Genomic DNA, 599 nt, shown 5'->3' on the forward strand with positions numbered 1-599 from the left:
GCACTAACATCCCGAAGATGAGCCAAGTAGGCTAGACAACCCTGTCCCACTAGTTTGCTAGCCGGAATAAAGGAATCATGATACACATGAGTTACTACTACGGACTCTCCAACTACGGCAGCAACATAGATGAGGGCATCAAGGGTATCATAAATCAAATCAAGTACTAGAGAAATACTAATAGATACATATAAAAAAATTAGAACCAGGATCAAAAAACACGGTATCCATCCGGTCACAAATAGGAATAGTACATACTATCACAGCGTCTGATGCCTCAGCCTCTAGTTTGCTTGGAAAAAAGTAACTAGAGCTCTGTCATCATTTCAAGAAACCCACTACTTGACTGTGTAGCTCCTCTCGTTGCATTACCATTTCCTCAAACTCTACAGCCTCCCTGATAACACCCTCACGTACCTTGTAAACATCCTCATCCATTATAATTACTACCCGCTGGAACCATTTCTTTAGTTTGTTGTTGAACCTAGCCAATTGTATGTCTATGAGGGCATTCCCTCCTGAAGTGTCTCGACTCTCCACAGTTAAAGCATCTACGGTCAAGTGACACTACTAAAAAACTGCTAAAAAACGACGGAAGA

Source organism: Solanum tuberosum, unplaced genomic scaffold, assembly GCF_000226075.1.
Source record: "Solanum tuberosum cultivar DM 1-3 516 R44 unplaced genomic scaffold, SolTub_3.0 scf00005, whole genome shotgun sequence".
NCBI classification, from domain to species: domain Eukaryota; kingdom Viridiplantae; phylum Streptophyta; class Magnoliopsida; order Solanales; family Solanaceae; genus Solanum; species Solanum tuberosum.